The sequence below is a fragment of the Pogoniulus pusillus genome, chromosome 5 (genome assembly GCF_015220805.1).
Source record: "Pogoniulus pusillus isolate bPogPus1 chromosome 5, bPogPus1.pri, whole genome shotgun sequence".
Taxonomy (NCBI): Eukaryota; Metazoa; Chordata; class Aves; order Piciformes; family Lybiidae; genus Pogoniulus; species Pogoniulus pusillus.
In genome coordinates, this window is record NC_087268.1 from 39,271,478 (window position 1) to 39,279,189 (window position 7,712).

Here is a 7,712-nt window from a genome sequence, read left to right on the forward strand (position 1 = left end):
ACTGACTGTGTGTGTACATCTATACACGGAGTGGGTTAGGAATCTTTACAAAGCTTGTAAGGATTTTCCTGAAATGGAAGATGCAGACCACTGGTAATGACCAAACAGGCCAAGAATAAAAGAAGGGAAATACATTAATAATAGAAAATGAGTAATGCAAATGGATATTTAATTTATTAATATTTAAAGGCCATATGATGAGTCATCTTGTTTTACTCACTTATTATTCACCTTCACCCTGGGAAATTATACATTAGCTGGCCACAGTTTCCCCTGCACTCACTTTGTAAGAAAAAAAATGTCAGAGGACAGACATATGTATTTAAGCAAGACACAGAAAATCTGTGAGGAGCCATGACTGTGAACATCAGATCACTTACCTATCCCCTTGCTCAAGATCTGACCAGAATAGGACATGTAGATGGATTGATTTTTCTTCAGAGACTCATCTTTCGAGGGAGCATTTGGTAGATCTGCCTCCCGGAGCAGTGATCCTCACCCACAAATGCCCCAGCCCAGGCCAGTCTCCTGTGCTGTCCTCATGCCTTTGGGCTCCCAGCAGCACTGATGCATCAAAGAGCTGTCCCCACTGCTCTGTAGAGTCACCCCCGAGTACACCCTGCTCCCCAGAAGGCAAGCTGGTGGCTGCAGGGAATGGAAGCAGCTGGCTAAAGCTGCCAGCTCTGCCGCACTAACGGCAAAGGAATTGCATCAAATAATGGAAACTGGCTCCTTAACATGTTATGTGTTTAAAAAAGCCTGTGATGTTAAAGGATGCATGCAGTGGTTTAGGGCTGAGAAATTAATATCCCAATACAGATGTTTAAAAGGTTCACTTTAAATAGCTTATTCTGTGAAAATCAGAAACCATCACACTAAAATGAATAACATTGACAGCCCTTTCTTTTGCACTGTGGAAGGACTGTCAGTGAGCAAGTTGGAAACAGAAGGCCTTTGGGACCATAAAGATTTTTGATCTGTGTTTTGTTCAAGGTGGAAGCAAACAAAGCAGACACCAATAAGGCGGCTTCACCCTGTCTTGAGTCTCGTATCAGTTTCACCAGTGAAGGGAGGAAGATGAGCCTGGCCCATTGCTTAGCAGCACACCTCACAAAGTGCACAGCTTGGTATAAGTCATTTTTCCCAGACTGAATACTAACAAAGTCTAGTTACCTTCTGGATAACCCACCTGTTATCTGTGGGATTGGGTTTTTTTGGTCCTCTTTAAAATTTAAAAGGACTTCACAATTTGTTACAGCTTGCATTCAATAGTCACCCTCCTCAAAATGGTACCGATGTAATACAGCATACATCTTGTTCTAAACTCACTGCAAACAGGGTTAAAGGGTACTGAAAAGTGTTATTTGCTGTGAATCTGAACAAAAAAATATATTAACAGGAAGAAAATGAATAGGCAGGAGACACTTTGTTGCATGGTTCTGAAATTTATCTGAGGCTGATAGAAAAAATAAATGGGTTTTAAGCTATGCAAGATTTAAAGTATCTAGCATCTTTGTCACTTCTTCCATGTCAAGTGCACACAAACTGCTGCGATTCTGATAAGGAGGCTTTTCATGTTCACTTCTACCAGTAGTAACCCAGGACACGGAGGGGGGTGAAGAACAAGGGTCATATTTATAATCTGGAATGCTACAAAATGTATCTCTTTGAGTTTTCAGCCGAACTGAGATATTTATCTTAACAAGATCTAATTAGACCTAATTTCCATAGCGTATCAATTATTTTCCTCATTAGAGTAGCTAATGCCATGTTCAGATATCATGGCAATCATGCCTGTGAGTTCTGGAAAAACTGGTTAGAAGGTTTAGTATTAAGAGTGTTTCCAACTGTGAAATTTATCCTTCCGAGCAATGCCTCCCAGTTTACTCACTTTGTTCCAGGATTCTCCGCAGCATATGGCCACTGGAACCCATTAAATAACACGAAGTAAGACAAAGTCAGCGATGAGTCAAAAATAGCTGCACTAGTGAATCGCCTTTCAAAACCCTGTCTCTAACAAGAAAAAATAATGAAGAATAAGACATGCAATTAGAAGAAATTAAGGTCAATTTTCAAGCCGGGTTGCCTACGTAGTGGTTTCGAAATCCATGTTAGGCACCTCAAATAAAAGCAGGCTGATTGAACACCTGCAGCTCTTGGCAATGCCCTCGCACATATAAGGCAGCCAGGCAATTCGTGTGCACAAAGTCTTTACCTCTCAGTTTTATTTTCCCCCATTACCTAAAACTCCTTAAACTCCAGGCCCTAATTGCTAGGTTTGCCATGTTTCTTTCTTCTCCTAAGGAAGATACCCAGTGTTTCCAGTGCGCGGCCATATGTGTGCCATATACTTGTTGGACAAGTCCCATTTGCTCAGCGTGAGAGTGACAGCACTTTTATTTTAGTACAGGAGCTTGTCACAACGTATTTGGCAAAATACATTGTCACAATACATTTGGATTCTTTGCCTCCAGCCTGGGTCATCAAAAAGATAGGTGTCTGCTCTTAGTTTTTGTTGGTTTTTTTTTTTCTCCCCTGAATTTTTTTCCTATCGATAGCAAGAGCTCAGCATATCTGGAAAGAGATTTATCTCCTCCTAGACTAAGGCAGAGAGATTTTTTTCCCTTGGAGGCACCCAGCTGCTTCAGCTGACTATGCAGGGAGTCTTGGCAGCTAGTTGAGATGAAGCACCTTCTTCCTTACAGAGCTATAAAAGGCAAGATGAGTCTCATCTCAATGTTTTCAGGACTGGTGGCTCCTATCCCAGATGAGACCTACAGTGTTTTCCTAATATGAAAGGTCTATCTGTAGACTTTGGTTGCTTTAAGAATATCAGGCACACAGTGGATCTTCAGGGTGAGCCCAGTGTATGGTTATACTGACATGGTGCACGGCTGAGAGCAGCGAGATGCTTTCATGCATGGCTATACTTCAGCCAAACACTAGCCAACATTTATTCCCTCTCATTTATAATACATCAAGTGCTCTGAATGTGTGCATCTCAGACGAGGCATAGGAAACATGTGAGTTTCTGAATAAAGTGAGTTCTTCACTTGATGTGTTTTGAAGCTTTTGGAGCACAAATCCTATGAGGAGAGGTTGAGGGAGCTGGGCCTGTTTAGCCTGGAGAAGAGGAGGCTCAGGGGTGATCTTATTACTGTCTACAACTACCTGAAAGGGCATTGTAGCCAGGTGGGGGGTGGCCTCTTCTCCCAGGTAACCAGCAATAGAACAAGGGGACACAGTCTCAAGTTGTGCCAGGGTAGGTATAGGCTGGATGTTAGGAAGAAGTTCTTCACAGAGAGAGTGATTGGCATTGGAATGGGCTGCCCAGGGAGGTGGTGGAGGCACCATCCCTGGGGGTCTTCAAGAAAAGACTGGCTGAGGCACTTAATGCCATGGTCTAGTTGATTGGATAGGGCAGGGTGATAGGTTGGACTGGATGATCTTGGAGGTCTCTTCCAACCTGGTTGATTCTATGATTCTATTTGGTTACTTTTGTATCTATCTCTATCCATTTGCAAGTAAAAAGATGCTTCCTTCATCTGGCCATTCAGATCATATATTCAAGCAAAATATCTGAGGAAATAAACAACTGTGCTCTTCTGACCTGTGTTAGGAACAAGAAGTAGTTAACTAGAGTCCCCAGACTGGACACAGTGTGTCTGTCCCTTGGTACCCAGGCATGTCTGTGGATCTAATGGGCACATTCAGGTAGAATGCAGATCGGCACCCAGCCACAGAACTCCTAATTGATTTAAAATTATATGGATGGCAACGGTGCCAGAAGACAATTTAGTTTGCACTCTTTCATACTGAGCTGAAGTTGTTTGGTTTTCTTAAAAGAAATAAAACCAATAATTGTCACTACAGTAAGTAAATATGTCTGAATATATGCAGAAAGCAGATCTATTGGGTAAGAAGGTTACAGAATCTCATTTTGTGGTCCATCTGCTCCCTCTTTGCTTCCCAAGCCAACAGACACTAATCTGGGATGAAGAAAACTGACAGGACGTGGGGGAGGAGTAGATGGTCACGATTTCGACTCATTTCATCTTTTTGATATATGTGCTCATGCCATTGTGATACGATAGGAGGAAAATAATGCTATGGAGTCAAGAGGACAGTTCAGATGACTTTGTACTACAGCAGAATTGAATTGTTCAAGATTTTCTCATAGTTTCAGTGCAATTTATATATTTTACCTCTGAGGCCAGAATGCTCAAAATTAATGATCAGGAGGGAAAAGATGTATTGCTGGAAAATATTGTTAAGCAGATCAGAAACTGAAATAAACAGTCAAATAATCAGATTGAGCTAAGAAAAGGCTATTTCTGTTGGATTTTTTTTCCTTTCAATTTCATCTGCACTGGTGGTCTTGAAGTAAAAGCAAACATCATCCCAATACAGATTTTCTAGCAATCCCAACACGAAAAAAAAATGAAATAAATCAAAAGCAGTGCAAGAAGATGAGAAATAAATACAGAAGAGCTAAAGATAAAATGAAATTCAAAGCCATGGGCTTTGGATCAGTGAGAAAGACAAAGCTGAAGTGGCAGTGTGGCTAACCAGGGATGGCAAATGAGAAAGGGATATGCTGTGTGACTGTGTAGTGGGGGAAGAAACCAGCCAATGGAGATGTATTGTGTCACCTCCATCTCTGCGCAGCTCAGCAACATCAGGACTGCCAGTCCTTATTTCTGATTCTGGGCACTTTGTCATCAGAAGACCATAACACATAAAAATCAGTTTGTATGAAAGTAGAAAAAATAGCAAAGTAAAATAGAGAGAGAGCTAAACAAGCATCATTTTGTTTAACTGTAATTAAGACACAAGGCACGTACAAATAACCATGTTAACACTCCCCTGAAAGTGGTAAGGTCTTGAACGCACTAAAAGAGAAGCTCCAATAACATTTGGGATAAATACTGTGAAGAAGTATCACACAGTATCACAGTATCACCAAGGATGGAAGAGACCTCACAGATCATCAAGTCCAACCCTTTACCACAGTGCCCAAGGCTAGACCATGGCACCAAGTGCCACATCCAACCTTGCCTTGAACTGCCCCAGGGATGACGACTCCACCACCTCCCCAGGCAGCCCATTCCAGTGTCCAATGACTCTCTCAGGGAAGAACTTTCTCCTCACCTCGAGCCGAAATTTCCCCTGGCGCAGCCTGAGGCTGTGTCCTCTTGTTCTGGAGCTGGCCACCTGAGAGAAGAGAGCAACCTCCTCCTGGCCACAACCACCCTTCAGGTAGTTGTAGACAGCAATAAGGTCACCCCTGAGCCTCCTCTTCTCCAGGCTAAACAATCCCAGCTCCCTCAGCCTCTCCTCGTAGGGCTGTGCTCAAGGCCTCTCCCCAGCCTCGTCGCCCTTCTCTGGACACGCTCAAGCATCTCAATGTCCCTCCTAAACTGGGGGGCCCAGAACTGAACACAGCACTCAAGGTGTGGTCTAACCAGTGCAGAGTACAGGGGCAGAATGACCTCCCTGCTCCTGCTGACCACACCATTCCTGATGCAGGCCAGGATGCCACTGAAGTGTTTAAAAAAAAAGCAATTGCCATTGGGAAAGTGTATCTCATGGTTAGAGCATCGAGCTGAAGACCTCAAAACCATTTTGATCACATGAGGCAAAGCAAAGACACAGTGTAAGGTTCCTCTGCCAGGTGAAGGCTGTTCACACTTTCTGGAAAGGTAACTTTAGCCCAAACAAGGGGCTGTGGACATACATAAAAATGACTGGACTTCTCTCAGCTAATCACTGTCTTTTCACAGTCTCTTATTATCCTCTTTCCAATCTCAGTCCTCCAAAGCTACCTGATTGTCCTTCAGATGTGGTTGCTCTCCCTGATGTGCACAGGCATGATGATTCACAAGGAAGTTTAACTTTCACAGTATCACAGTATCATCAGGGTTGGAAGAGACCTCACAGATCATCAAGTCCAACCCTTTACCACAGAGCTCAAGGCTAGACCATGGCATCAAGTGCCACGTCCAACCTTGCCTTGAACTGCCCCAGGGACGGCGACTCCACCACCTCCCTGGGCAGCCCATTCCTTCTCTTACCCACTACAAAACATCTGAACTGACTCAACCACTCCCAAGACAACCGCAAGTTAATCACACCAAACGGTATCACAGTGCTGCCAATCACCAGTGGCAGTGCTGAGCTGGTGCCTCCAGCCAAACATGATGGAGGAGACTGAGTGCTGATAATGGTGTTCTAAGGAGACATCAGCATTTGGTCTGGGGACCAGGTTGTGAAGGCAACAGAAACGTGTGAGCAAACAGGGAGCTCAGGATATTGCTATTTATGTGCCATGTGGACACTTTAGGACACTGGAGCAGTAGGTAGTCAAGGGAAAGCTCTGAGCTAAGCCTATGAACTGGTTAAGGCCAAAGACAGAACTTCAAGCTTGCCTGCATCCAAACAAGGACACAGACAAAACTGCAAATGCAATAGGAGGTTCCCTGGAGAAACAGTCATCCTTTGACTGAGAACATCTCACTTCTTTCCAGAAGAGGTTATTGACCACATAGATGGAGAAGAGATGACCAGAGGGAACTTTTTTGAAGCATTGGGTTCCCAAGATATGCAGAGATTGGCTTGATTTCCATGACCCTCAGCATGAAAGCAATATTTGGCAGCCCTTTGTTTCATGTCTTTTCTGAGCATGCTGAGAAGTACTGGATAAAAGGTAACTTTATACAGCTCCATTCTCTCATATATACACACTCCCCCCTCTATAGCTTTATCAGCCTTGCATACTCCCAAATGGCCTGGGCAAGGGTCTAAACTTCCCAAGGTTTAAGGCCTTTTTCCTTAGGTGTTTGCCCTCCCTAGGATTAATGGTCATGAATCACATGATGTTGATTTTGTGAGAGCCAAGAATTTCATACATGAAATCCCCCACACAATTCCAGATCATTCTCTGAACTTCATCTAACACATCAGGATTTATAAAAATCAACCCCAAACCTGAGAAAACCAAAGAGACTCTCAGCACAAGCTTTTCCAGAGCAACCTGTGCAGATCTTTGCTCTTACAGTTCAATGCACTACAGGCACAGTATGCAATCACAGAATAGGAGTATGTTTGGCATGAGCAAAGATGCGCATTCGTCAGCCTAGAATTGCATGGATCCAAGTCACATCCTCCAATCTGTGCAGTGCCTTCAAATCATTACAGAGATCACCAAAAAAATCACAGAATTTCTTAGATTGGAAAAGACCTTCAAGATCATCAAGTCCAAATGTTAGTTTCATACTGATAGGTCCTTGACTAAACCAAATCCCTCAGCACAACATCTAATCACTATGAATTGTGATGGTTGGAAAGGACCACCAGCATCTCCAGTCCAACTTTCATCCCATCACCTTTAATCACTAGACCATAGCCTCAAGCACCACATCCCCTCCTTTTTTAAACACCTCCAGAGATGGCAGCTCCACCACCTCCCTGGGCAGCCTGTTTCAGTGCCTGACCACCTGCTCAGTTAGCCTAAGCCTCCTCTCCTCACTTTCTTGTATTTTAGAAACTGGTCTTGATCCACTGCTACCAAAGCTGTCAAAAATTCTCTGTCCCCAGGAGTATGAAGAAAATAACTTTCACCTTCTACCTGCATTGGATTAGGGATCCCTGGCACAAGAAGCAACATCTTTCTGTTTAATAGCCCTTGACTGAACTCTTTCACAAATATGCTC

General features: G+C 43.5%; 1 protein-coding gene across 7 annotated transcripts in view; it reads right to left on the reverse strand.

Moving 5' to 3' along the window:
- The window catches only part of CLYBL (citramalyl-CoA lyase), a 229,700-nt gene that overhangs the window by 57,537 nt on the left and 164,451 nt on the right, over positions 1-7,712 (reverse strand). The gene's annotated exons all lie outside the window — the stretch shown is intronic.